Source organism: Bos taurus, chromosome 2 (assembly GCF_002263795.3).
Source record: "Bos taurus isolate L1 Dominette 01449 registration number 42190680 breed Hereford chromosome 2, ARS-UCD2.0, whole genome shotgun sequence".
Classification (NCBI taxonomy): Eukaryota; Metazoa; Chordata; class Mammalia; order Artiodactyla; family Bovidae; genus Bos; species Bos taurus.
In genome coordinates, this window is record NC_037329.1 from 21,432,591 (window position 1) to 21,446,351 (window position 13,761).

A 13,761-nucleotide genomic window follows, 5' to 3' on the forward strand; every position below is an offset into this window, starting at 1 on the left:
CTTGTATACCTTTCACAGCTAATTTTAGAATGAAAATTTTTCCTAACCGTGGAACAGCAAGACAGTTGGGTAAATCAAGGAACCTTGGAAATAAAGCCCCAAAGTAGTATTTTAGGGACATGAGGTGATGAGATCAGCAGGAATTATATCCTAGTTCCCTCATTCACTTTGATGAATGGACACGACTGAGCAACGGAACTGAACTGAACTTCCTCATTCACTTATTATTCGTTTACAATCTATGTCTCTCTTGAGCCTTTTCTGAGTGCTTGCCATTGTTCTTAGCATTGGGGGTGAAATTCCAGGCCCTGTTCTTGTATGCTCAAGGAGCTGATGGCTGGTGGTGGTGGTGGTGGGGTGTCGTGAGTGAAGCTAGCCTCGGTGAATACAATCTTGTGTACACATGGTGTTTCAGGGTCAGCAGGGGCTCATCATTGGCCACAGGAGACAATAGGGCACAGTGGAGACTAACAAATTGCAGGAATCCCATTTTTAGCTCCCAAAACTCACTTCCACCTAAAGCACCTGACTTACGCCAGTAAACTGATGGTCCCAGTCCTGAATGTATGTTGTAACAGGCTTGAGCACAGGAAGAAATGAGAAGGCCAAAGGGGACATCTAAATAAGATACTTTTCATGCTGCCCTGAAGATGAGCCATGAGGCGCTGCCAGCATGTTTGTTCCCTGACAGCCATCATTCCCTACTTCACCAGCTTCTTGTGTTTTTCGCCAGGACCCAAAGTGAGACCATAGCATCACAGACAAAGCTCGCACAACTCAGGACTTTTAAATGCATCCTTTATGTTTAGCCTCCATACTTCTCACAGCACAACCCATTATTCACAGATTACAAGCTGTGGAGTAAACTTTCAGTCTAGATAAATCTCCAGGAAGGAAAAGGGAGGAGCAGAGCTGGGCCTGGACGGGAGGAGCAAGGCTTCAATAGGATGCAAAGTGCAAGGCAAGGCCCCCTGGAGACGGTGGAGGAACAGGCTGGAGTAGAATAAATGACATGTGTCCTCTGAAGAGATGAACTTGGGTTGAACTCTCCAGCATTGGCTGTATTTTGACATTCATGTGGTCTTGGAATCATAGGAACAAAGCTGTAGTAGTTTGTAGATCAGCTCCACTTTTTCACTTTACCTTTTTTCAATGCCAGCAGCAACCTTTAAAAACGGCTCCATCTAGGAAAGGAATTGTTGTAATGAGGACCATGCCATTTCTGCAAGTCAGAGCTGCAGCATCTCCAAAGAAGGCCTCCTTCTCTAACCTCAGAGAATGGTGCCCCAAGATACCCTTTAACCTTCCTAAATCCATAGTAAACAGATTATCCCAAGGGCTCCTTTTCTGGGAAGCCCATGAGTAGCTTCTAAAAGGACATCAAATGTAGAATAATTGACTTGAAGCTTCTCAGTAATTATGAGGTCACAGTGGGCACTACTGAGAGAATTTATTCATTTTGTGCTTATCAGCTACAAATCATGATGGTATAAAATTATTTTAATGGACACCCAGAAGTACATTAAAGGAGTCCTTGGGACTAAGGAGCAATCATTGGGACTAATAGATTGAGGAAGACAAACCATTCGAAAAGGAAGGGTCACCAGGACTGGATGTTAGAAGCCCCAAATTGATCAGACTGAGATAAGTTAGTGACGTAGTTAAGAAGAGAGATTCCCCCTGCCCCCACCAAAAAAAAAAAAACAAAAACAGAAAAGAAAAACCTGACTTCAAATCCTATCTAGGCTACTTGACTAGTTTTTAATCTTGGGTCAATTACCTTACCTCTCTAAGCCTCAGTTTCCTCATCTGATTAATGGGTATATTAGCCCTTCCCCATAGGATTCCTAAGGAGTTTCAATGAGATAACACAGTGCCTTGCCCTGTGTCTTGTTTAGAGTAAGCACTTAGTAAGCAGGACCTAGAATCACAGTCGGAGAAGGCAGTGGCAACCTACTCCAGTACTCTTGCCTGGAAAATTCCATGGCAGGAGGAGCCCGGTAGGCTGCAGTCCATGGGGTCCCGAAGAGTCAGACACGACTGAATGACTTCACTTTCACTTTTCACTTTTCACTTTTATGCATTGGAGAAGGAAATGGCAACCCACTCCAGTGTTCTTGCCTGGAGAATCACAGTGGCGGTGAAGCCTGGTGGTCTGCCATCTATGGGGTTGCACAGAGTCAGACATGACTGAAGTGACTTAGCAGCAGCAGCAGCAGCAGAATCACAGTGCCAGAGGAAGATGGCAATAAGCACTAGGAGAGCATAGTGGGTACAGTTGACAGTTATCAGGTGGGAAGTATGAGGAAGGGAGAGAGGGATGGGGATTATCGCATCCCCAGTAAAGCACCTGAGTTCAAGTTTCTCAGCCCTATTCACACTGGAATCCTTTTAGGTCAGTTTTAAGGAATTGTTGTTTGTTTTGTTTTTTAATACCCATGCTTGGAGCTCCTCATCCCTGCCCTGTACTTGATCTGGTGTGGGGACAGAGCATCGGTTTTGTTTTATTTTTAATGTTTTTAAATTAAACACAATTTCCCAAGTGTTTTTATTGTGCAGCCAGAGTTGAAGACCTCTGGTTTAGATGATGCCTGTCTAGAGTTTTAATTCTGTCCCAAGATCCAAAACAGCTTGGGAGAGAGAGAAAAAAAATTATATATATATATATATATATATGTGTAAATAATGACCCCTGGCTCCTTGAATAACTAGGACTAAGTGACCATTTCCTGAATTGGGAAAGACTATGGGAGGATGGAACAGCCACTTTGAACCCAGAGGTGAGTGCATGAAGCACTTGGGCCATAGGGTTGTATATGAGGCCACCCCTGCCTTTCTGGAACCAACTAGAGAGTGGGGACCACAGGTGTGTATACAGAGACTGACTCTGCAAGTGTGACCGTGCAGGGCTATAGGAGCAGTTGGCCCTGGGAGCCACAACACTCAGAGATGGAAGAGACTAACTCTGCTTGGGGAGATCTACAGGAAGATCCTGCACTCAGCTGTATGCGGGATAAACTGAGGAGGACACCACATCGGAGGGAGAGGGAGGGACTGGGCTGGGGACCATAGCCAGGCAAGTTATCATAGAGGAGAGGAATTAGGCAGCCAGGGTGGGACCATGAGAACACACCTTGGGTCCACCCTGTCGTTCAGGGTCTCCCCTGCAAGCATGTTTGTTTTGCTTTTGGTCCCAGAGCTATTTGTAAACAATCTGCCTCTCTCCAAAGTTCAAGGTCAACCTGCCCTTCACTCCTGTGGCCTTTGGAGTTTCTTGTTTTTGACAAGCAGAAGGACTGAATCGAATTTGATGGCTATGTCACCTTTCTAACTGCCACAGTCTCCTCCAACTTCTTCTTTACAAGCAGTTTCTTGCCGCTTGACTTTCCGAACTCCATCAGCTGATCCAGATACTGATTCACCAGATCCTTGTGTCTTCTTCTGCCTTGATTGCCTTCACTGAAGAGTTGGTTTTCCCAGATATGGAAGTTACATAGTTATTAGTAAACTGAAATTTGCATAATCTTTGCAGAAAATTCCTTACATTGTGCAAAGACATTAAGACAGTAGTGCATCTTTGTTATGCAGCTCAAACCCTTTTGTAGGACATCAGCCTGGATAAGTAATTCATTTTTATTTAGTTTTGTTTTGTAGTTTCCCTGAGACTTTCTGTGAGGTCATCAATTTGCTTTGAGTTCCAGCTCCAGAGTTTTCCAAGGACCCACCAATAACTATCACATTATGGGTGGGCAGGAAAGGGCACACCAGCACTCTGAGACGCAATCTAAGTTTATCTTGCTATGCCAGTTTCTGTTAGACATCTGTCTATCACAATCTCCATATGCCAGAAATATACATCTATGTTTGTATATATGTATGTATATAATATATGATAGTGAGAGAGTAGTTGCTATGCTTCCAAGCCTTACCACAATATACAGCCCTAAATTAACCTTCCTGGCAAGCTTCACATCCTCTCTGTGGAGTAAATTTCCATGTGAAAGCATTTAGCCCAGTTTAAATCAAGTCCAAAGATTTAACAATCCAGTATTGCCTTTTCATAATCTGCTTTAATTGTTATTGATTTGTATGTTTGGAAAGTGCCCGGAGGTGATAAAGGCCTCCCGTCTGTTGTGTTGTTGACCATTTGCTGGTTGATCTCTAGCTCACCCTTGGCTCTTCAATTGGTCTCTCTTTAGTACTTCTACAGATGGTTATACCTCCTGCCCTACAGAGGTCCCCACTCCTGTAGTAAATCAAATCATCAATAAAAAACAGACTGGTAAATAATAGGCAATTACATAAAATCAATTATTCAAAGGCAGATTTAATATAGAAAGGCAATTAGAGCTTAGTTAGCAGTAAATATAAATTTATACGTATATAAATTTATAAACCAAACAGGACAATCAAGGAGAAAAGAACTCCACCCAGGTCTTGAGCAGGGGTACTGTGCAACACCCCTTCTACTCTGACCTGTGATGAGTCTTATCTCCTCCAAGATGCCTGGTTTAGGCTCTCAAATTTTCAGCAGGAGTCAGAAATTTTAGTTATCTTTTGGTCTTTGAGTGACTGGAAGCAGTAGGGGAAAAAAGCCAATTGTAGTCATGCTGTAGGGAGAAGACTGATATTTTGGTGATGGATGAACTTAAATTTTTACAGAACTGTCTAAATCTACCAACTAACTTATAATCATCCCCAATAACTTTTCCTCATAACGTCATTATTTATATTTGTCCATATGAAAAAGATAAAGTTTAAAACGCATTTAAACTAATTCTTGGGGTTGAGGAAAAGAGCCTGAAGGCAAGTCTTTCCTTCCACAATAGGAAAAGAATAACTCAGCTGCTATGTGAAATAAGGAAAAATCAGATCTTGAGCTTTGTGGACCATTATGAAGCTGTAAAAATAAAGAATGGCGGGACTTAAGAACACGTGACAATAAAATCTCTCTTCTTCAATAAATTGTGTAGAAACCATTCCATACATGTGTTCTAAAGCTGTTCTAGTTTACTTAAATATAGTTTGAAATGTAGGTTCAAGTGAGAAGGAAAGAAGGAGTGATTTCTGTCTTTAAAAATAAAGCATCTGGGGATATGTTAGCATGGTAAAATGAAAATACTAAGCAAATTAATGAAAATTAACTTTCTACAGCTTAAGCCATAAGGTCAGCAAGAGATCAGTACTAGAGTGAGTATGCAGGACTGTGTGCCTGGGAAACCTTCATTGTGGAAAAGGAAAGCCTGGGGGCCAGTGCACGTGCAGAGGTTAGGAAACAGATCATCCAGATAAATGCAATTAGTCAAACTGCAGGCAGCCAAGAACCAACTTCAAGGCAAAACTGGTTCACTGAGGGGAAAGAAGTGGGCAGTGAGGGATTCAAGAAGTGACTCATTTAGGATTAAATTCAAATTGTCCCCCAACAAATACAGCAAGCAAACAATAAAAAGCAAACACATTCGTGCCTTCTTTCTTCTAAAGGATAAGGGGGCCAGTAACACCCACTCTAACCGATTTTGAAGCAAATCTGCTCTGAACCCCTGAAGCACTGAAATCACTTATGGCTTTGCCTCAGAAATGCTTTAATTCTAAAGTAAACTATGATGAATTTTCCATATAAGTGGGAGAGAAAAATAGTGGGTTTTATCATTTTCTCTGAATCACAATGTATGCTTTTTCAGGGAAATTCCTTTTAGTTTCTCAATAATTTGAACAGTGAATTTTTGAATTTTTAATGTTTTTTTCTTGATATTGAACAGTCATTCCCTACATAGGGTTGACTGCATTTATTTATGAAAGCCAAAGAGTTAAGAAATGCAACTCAAAGTTATGAAAAATTACTGCTTTACAGTGATGCATCTACATTATGATGGGTTGGAGAAATAAAACTAATAAGCAAAGAAAAACAAACACAAAAGCAGCTTAAGTCATTTTATACACTATATATTGCTTTTGGCTCTAAGATTTGCCTATTTACTCAGTTGGTTCCTAAAATTTGTTCTTGTCATTCAGTTGCTCAGTCCTGTTCAACTCTGTGACCCCATGGACTACAGCACACCAGGCTTCCCTGTCTTTCATTATCTCCTGGAGTTTACTCAGACTCATGTCCACTGAGTCAGTGATGCCATCTAATCTTCTTATCCTCTTGTTGCCTCCTTCTCCTCCTGCCTTCAATCTTTCCCAGCATCAGTGTCTTTACCAATGAATGAGCTCTTCGCATCATGTGGCCAAAGTATTGGAGCTTCAGCATTAGTCCTTCCAATGAATACTGAGGGTTGATTTCCTTAAGGGTTGACTGGTTTGATCTCCTTGCTGTCCAGGGGACTTTCAAGAGTCTTCTCTAACACCACAGTTTGAAAGTATCAATTCTTTGGCACTCAGCCTTCTTTATGGTCCAACTCTCACATCCATACATGACTATTAGAGAAACCCTAGCTTTGACTATATGGATCTTTGTCAGCAAGTGTTGTCTCTGCTTTCTAAAATGCTGTCTAGGTTTGTCATAGCTTTTATTCCAAGGAACAAGTGTCTTTTAATTTCCTGGCTGCAATGACCATCCACAGTGATTTTGGAGCCCGAGAAAATAAAATATGTCACTGTTTCCATTTTTTCTCCTACTATTTGCCATGAAGTGATAGGATCAGATGCCAAGATCTCAGTTTTCTGAATGTTGAGTTTTAAGCCAATTTTTTCACTCATTCTCTTTCACCTTCATCAAGAGGCTCTTTAGTTGCTCTTTGCTTTCTGTCATTAGGGTGGTGTCACCTGCTTTCTGAGGTTGTTGATATTTCACCTGACAGTCTTGATTCCAGCCTGTGCTTCATTCAGCACAGCATTTTACATGATGTACTCTGCACAGAAGTTAAATCAGCAGTGTCCCTACAGCCTTGACTTACTCCTTTCCAATTTGGAACCAGTCTGTTGTTCCATGTCTGGTTCTAACTGTTGCTTCTTGACCTGCATACAGGTTTCTCAGGAGGCAGGTAAGGTGGTCTAGTATTCCCATGTCTTTAAGAATTTTGCATAGTTTGTTGTGATCCACACAGCCAAAGGCTTTAGCACAGTCAGTGAATCAGAAGTAGATGTTTTTTCTGGAGTTCTCTTGCTTTTTTTGTGATCCAGTGGATGTTGGCAATTTGATCTCTGATTCCTCTGCCTTTTCTAAATCCAGCTTGTACATCTGAATTTCTTTGGTTCACGTACTGCTGAAGTCTACCTTGAAGGATTTTGAGCATGACCTTACTAGCATGTGAGATGAGCACAATTGTGCGGTAGTTTGAACATTCTTTGGCATTGCCCTTCTTTGGGATTGGAATGAAAACTGACCTTTACCAGTCCTGTGGCCACTGCTGAGTTTTCCAAATTTGCTGGCATATTGAGTGCAGCACTTTAACAGCATCATCCTTTAGGATTTGAAATAGCTCAGCTGGAATTCTATCACTTCCTCTAGCTTTTTTTGTAGTAATGCTTCCTACGGCCTACTTGACTTCACACTCCACACTAAAATCAGAAGGATATATATATCCAATTTGAGGACCCAAGCTGACCTTTCCTTATGTTCTTTTTCTTTTATCTCTGGTCTGTTTAATGAATATGTAACCGTGCTTGGAAACACTAGAAAGGAATGCCACCATCCCCTATTCCTATGCCTCACTTCAGTTCAGTTCAGTCGCTCAGTCGTGTCCAACTCTTTGCGACCCCATGAATTGCAGCACGCCAGGCCTCCCTGTCCATCACCAACTCCCGGAGTTCACTCAAACTCATGTCCATCAAGTCGGTGATGCCATCCAGCCATCTCATCCTCTGTCGTCCCCTTCTCCTCCTGCTCCCAATCCCTCCCAGCATCAGAGTCTTTTCCAATGAGTCAACTCTTCGCATGAGGTGACCAAAGTATTGGAGTTTCAGCTTCAACATCAGTCCTTCCAATGAATACCCAGGACTGATCTCCTTTAGAATGGACTGGTTGGATCTCCTTGCAGTCCAAGGGACTCTCAAGAGTCTTCTCCAACACCATAGTTCAAAAGCATCAACTCTTCAGTGCTCAGCTTTCTTCACAGTCCAACTCTCACATCCATACATGACCACTGGAAATACCATAGCCTTGACTACACAGACCTTTGTTGGCAAAGTAATGTCTCTCTCTGGTTTTGAATATGCTGTCTAGGTTGGTCATAACTTTCCTTCCAAGGAGTAAATGTCTTTTAATTTCATGGCTGCAGTCACCATCTGCAGTGATTTTGGAGCCCCCCAAAATAAAGTCTGACACTGTTTCCACTGTTTGCCTATTTCCCATGAAGTGATGGGACCGGATGCCATGATCTTAGTTTTCTGAATGTTGAGCTTTAAGTCAACATTTTCACTCTCCTTTCACTTTCATCAAGAGGCTTTTTAGTTCCTCTTCACTTTCTGCCATAAAGGTGGCATCATCTCCATACCTGAGGTTATTGATATTTCTCCTGGCAATCTTGATTCCAGCTTGTGCTTCTTCCAGCCTAGGCAGATATAACTCACTGGTCATGACACTTTCTCCAGTGAGTTTGGACAGAGACGCACAATTCTATCAAGTATTCCAAGCAGCCACTCCAATTGGTTGAAAAAAATCAGTCCTATTTGATGTCTTTGGCCCAGAATCTCAGCTTCTGAAATTTTTAAATGTATAAGACAGGATGAGAATTATACCATGGTTGTATTTTTTCATAACTTATAGGTATGTACTAGAAACTAGAAAGGAACAATAAAGGAAATAGTAACATTCACAAAATCTAGTGTCTATTCCATTGCTCTTCACAAATGGATTTGTTCTATGTCTGTTGCTATTTAAGTGCAACATAATTACATATTATGGAGTGTATATACTACTTTAATAGAGGTTATTATTTTGGCTTTGCCATAACTATTTTTGTTTCATTAAAGTGCATAAATACTTTGGGGAAGAAGGCTTTTTTAAGATGAAAAGATGGTTTTTAATTATTATGGCTTTCTTGCTTGGAGCTGATTTTCATAATTAACACATATTAGAGTCAAATGCAACCATGTATTTTATGCTCACTGGAGTATACAAAATTTAACTTCTCTCAATGGGCTGTTTGTGCAGTAACAATTTCACAATGGCCTCGGCACACTCTGGCAATGGTAACATTTTGTTGATGTGCTGATCTATACCTCTTTGAGCTTACCTGGTGGCTCAGATGGTAAAGAGTCTGCCTGCAATACAGGAGACCAGGGTTCAATCCCTGGATCAGGAAGATCCCCTGGAGAAGGAAATGGCAACCCACTCCAGTATTCTTGCCTGGAAAATCCCATGGATGGAGGACCCTGGCAGGCTACAGTCCATGGGGTTGCAAAGAGTCAGGCATGACTGAGTGACTTCACTATTACTTCACTATACCGTCTTTATGATCAGAGGTCAATTTTTTGCAGAATTTATGCAATATCACAAATCAGATGAGAATGACTAATCAGCAGATCCAACATAAAGGGCTGGAATCAAAATGAAAAAGGTATAGAACTGTGTTACTGAGTATTAATACAAGTTGCAAATCTTAAGCTCTATTTTTCTTCTAAACTTCTGTTCTTAATTTTGCTACTGCTGTTCATAGAAGAGGGCTTCCCTTGTAGCTCAGTCGGTAAAGAATCTGCCTGCAGTGCAGGAAACCCGGGTTCGATCCCTGGGTTGGGAAGATCCCCTGGAGAAGGAAATGGCAACCCACTCCAGTATCCTTGCCTGGAAAATCTCATGGACTGAGGACGGAGGAGCCTGGTGGGCTGCAGTCCATTGGGTCACAAAGAGTCGGGCACGACTGAAGAACCTGGCTAGCTCTTCACCAGACCCATTTTCTCATCTTCCTGGGCACACAACTGGACTACATCTGCCAATCTAACTTGCACATAAAAATGGCCATGCAGCTCAGCTCCAGCCCACTGAATGAGAGTGGGAGCGGTGCAAGCCACTTCCAGGCCTAACTCATAAAAACGTCTCAGATGCACCCTGCATGTCCTTTCCCCTTCTGCCAGCTTGATACAGATGAGCACAGTCATCTTGGAAGTCAAAACTGAAATAAAGTCATAAGTTGGAAGAAGCCAGAGTCTCTGAGTCTGGAACAAAAGAGGAACATTCATTTGAGCCTCACAAAAAAAGCAGACATGTATCATATTTAGCTACTATACATTATTGGATGTGTTGATTATTGCTTCTAGTAGTGTAACTAATATACAGTTATCCAAGCAATTCATTAGATAAGTAGTTCTCCATACAGGTATGGGCTTCCCTGGTGGCTCCGAGGGTAAAGCATCTGCCTGCAATGTGGGAGACCTGGGTTTGATCACCGGGTCAGAAAAATCCCCTGGAGAAGGAAATGGCAAGCCACTCCAGTACTCTTGCCTGGAAAAGTCCATGGACAGAGGAGCCTGGTAAGCTACAGTCCATGGGATTGCAAAGAGTCGCACAAGACCGAACAGTTTCACTTCTCATACAGGTATAGGGAGGAGGAGGGGGAAAAGGAAATGGAGTGGGGAGTATCATGACTTCCTAGGTAACCTTTCCATTTGCATACTCTGATCCTCCCTTGCCCAACAGATTCTCATTCAAACTCCTACCATGAAAAGCCAGGTTGGGGGCCGAGGAGGGGGACTGCCAGGGTGGGGCAGGTGGGAGGGGGGAGCGGCTAGTGTTGCAGAAAGAACAACATGTCAAGGAGACTGAGACAAGGAAACTTTAAGTACCTTGCTCAACATCCCACAGCTAGGAACTAGCAAAGCCAGGATTCAGACACTAGTAGTTTAGCTCCAGAGCCCGCATTTCTATCGACCATTTAGTCTGTCTCCTAATTCCTGCTTGCCATGGTTGGAGGACTTGGTCCTCCACTGGGTTTCTTTAATGTGGTGAGCTCTGGGTTGTTTGTCAGTGCAAACTCTACTTAATCGTTTATCTACAATAATATCCTCATATTAATTTTCTATCTCACATCCAACTAGCAACTCATTTCCTCTTGATAAAAATGAACATTTTTGTCAGAAACAGATTTAAGAGGCAGATCTGCTGGGGGGAATATCATTGTACACTCCAAAACAGTATCCATGACTTGTGAACTATCTTGCTACTGCTTCTTTACTTTACCTGCTTAATTAAGAGTTGACTGTATAGGAAAGGGAAATCGTTTGTTTCATCACTAGAAGTATGTTGCCACCAGTAAGCCTAGGTGGCATGTCTTAGGGAACCACTGGATCACTGGAAATACCCCCACACCCTTAAGGGGTACTGGTGAGCACAATGATTAAAAAACATAAGCTTAGCATTCCACACAAAAAAAGCCAGCGTTCAAATCTGAGTTCCTCCAGTGGCAAGCTTTTACTGTGGGCAAGATTTTCCCTTCATTTACAACTGGAATGGATGGATGGATGGATGAATGACGATGATGGTGATAGTCATTTTCTAGAGTTGTTGGAGGTTTAATAAGATAATACATAAAAGCATATAGGAATTTTTCTAGAAATATTCACTATTATTATTATTTTAAAGACTGTTGTGCTACAGTTAAAAATGGAGGCTCAAAGGACCAGTTCCAGTCTGAAGGTCCCAGGGAACGTATATTTTAAAATATTAATTAAATGTTGAAGACAAATTGGACAAGGTAGTCTAATGAGGAAACTTAGAAACTGGCAAAACATGGTACAAATCCTGCTGCTGACCCTATCAATCTGGTCTTTAGCAAATCAGGTAATCTCCATGAGGCTCAGTTTCTTCATGTGTAAAATGAACTAAGAAATACAGAGGTTTTCTTTACGTGTCAACCCTTTATGTATATTTTCTTCTGTATGTTGCTCATTTATATGGAACAGTTTTCTATACCACTGTTAAGCTGCTGCTGCTAAGTCACTTCAGTCGTGTCCGACACTGTGCCACCCCACAGATGGCAGCCCACCAGGCTCCGCCGTCCCTGGGATTCTCCAGGCAAGAACACTGGAGTGGGTTGCCATTGCCTTCTCCGATTGTTAAGCTAAGTATTAGCTATTGGTAAATTCAGCAACTCAACTGGCTAGGAAAGAAGAAAAATGTTTTTGTGTGGAAATTATTGAAAATTTTCTTTCTTGACTTGAAAGGCTAAAGAAACAACAAAATATTCAGACTTTCACTTTTCGCCCTTTATCCACCTCTCGACTAACCAATATGGAGCTGACTGCCTACCTGACTCCATCCTGGGGGCATATACTTACAGCTATTGCCATAATTCCCCATAATCTCTCAAAAAGTACACCATTTCTAGGTGAGAGAAAGTACATGATTACATTCATTGTTTACTATTTATTTAAAATATTTTATATGCTTAGATCTTGGTTACTAAGTAACAATTCACACTAGAAAAAATTGGAACTCCTTTGAGAAATGACTGGGGTAGCAAAAATACAAGATATGTCTGAAATAAGTTTGGTCAGAAAGGAAGTGATCAAATTATAATGTAGACATGTCACAAAAGATACAAGAGCCAATTTGAAGAGGTTCCAAGTGGCCAAATCCTGGACAAATTGAGCATCAAATAAATAATGAATAATAAATAATAGAATATATGTGGGCCTAGAATTCACATTGATTTGAATAAATAGATAAATGAAAAGTAAATGAGGGAGAAGGAAAAGCTTATCTTTACAGTAGAATGCAAACTTATGTAGAAAAATGAGTTAAAAATCACCATTTGCAATCATAGCAATAGTCGGTCTGATCAAGAATTATCAATAAATGCTAATAATAATGGATGAAATCATGATGAAGAGCAGGATATTTTGATAATTTCAAAGTATCTCCCTATAAACTATGTATAAATTGCAAAGGGGAAAATAGCAGTTTCACAAGAGGAAACCTGGCAGTCACCATCTTAACCAATTTATTGACATTTATATCACTGCAGATACTGGAAAAATTGGCATCTTGTGATTCTTGATATGATTCACTAAGAAGGACAAGATGACCTCTGTGGTATCCCTGCCCAAAATGCATAAGCTGAATCCAATTCTGAGGGCACATCAGGTAGATCCACACTGAGGGACATTCTGCAAAACAGCTGGCCTGTACACTTTAAAAAATTCAAGGCTGTGGAAGACAAAGAAGGCTGAGGCACTATTACAGATTAAAAGAAACTAAGATTAGAAGTGACAACTAAATGCAATTAAGAATCTTGGGTTGGATCAGGGTAGGAGGGTGTGCTACTGGAAAACTTCCATATGGACTGTGAACTAGATAATTGTATTATATTTAATGTTAAATTTCATGATATTGGTAGTTGTACTGTGGTTGTATAAAGAATGTCTTCATTCTTAGGAAATAAATGGTGAATATTGAAGGTTAAAGAAGCATGTCTGTTACCATCAGATGGTTCAGAAAATTATATCTACACCCATATATCTACTAATCTGAGAGAGAGAAATGATAAGGCAAATGGATGAAAAAGAAACAAAACATTAATATATGTATATTTTTTGCTTGAAGAATATACTAATGTTCTTTGTACTATTGTTATATCTACATCAAAATTAAGAGTTACTAATAAGTAAATAGAATCTATTGTGCTATTTACATTTTTTGAAAATGCACATTATATAATGCATTTGAAAGAGTGTTGGATTTTGGCCTAGGACTATATCTAGACTTTTTACATTCAGCCAGAATGGAATTAGCTCTTCTTATAAGTCTTTCCATTACAATTTGTATTTTTCTGGGCTGTAACCTGCATCCAATCGGAGCATTGCTGTCAGAACTAAGCTTCTCTT